We start from the raw sequence: 557 nt of genomic DNA, 5'->3' as shown, positions 1-557 counted from the left end.
AACACACACACACACGAACACACACACAGGCAGGTCTGATGATGCAACAACAGGTTTGAACGTCACACATTTGTTGGTATTTTTAGCTGCAGCAGAATTTCCAGCAGTTTGTTTGGAGACTCTGCCAGGACCCCTGATAGGGACAGGTCCCCCAGACCCCTGTCCTCTGGTCTGGTTCTGGTCCAGAAGTCTTACGGTTCATTCAGATGAAACCTTCCAAACTTAAGTCGAGCTGCCATGTTGTTTTTAGAGAGAAGAGGCTTCAAAGCCATTACCTTTGACCTTTGACCTTTAACCTACTAACTGAGGCCTGAGATGGAGCTCTTTTCTCTGAGCACTACACAGTCTGACCTTCAGGGTGAACTGATTCTGCATTTTAATTTGGTTTTTGTTAAATAAATAGAGACACACTAATGCTGACTCAGCATTCAGACAAATATTAGAACAAAATGCTGATCTGCAGCCCGCTTTGATCAAAAAATAAAACACATTTGTTTTCTTTAAAGTGCAAATATTTTATTCAGATTTTTAAATTTTGCTTCAAAGAAGCTGAACTC

Source organism: Kryptolebias marmoratus, linkage group LG11, assembly GCF_001649575.2.
Source record: "Kryptolebias marmoratus isolate JLee-2015 linkage group LG11, ASM164957v2, whole genome shotgun sequence".
Taxonomy (NCBI): domain Eukaryota; kingdom Metazoa; phylum Chordata; class Actinopteri; order Cyprinodontiformes; family Rivulidae; genus Kryptolebias; species Kryptolebias marmoratus.
The sequence above is the reverse complement of the archived record's forward strand: the minus strand, read 5'-3'. Positions refer to the sequence as shown.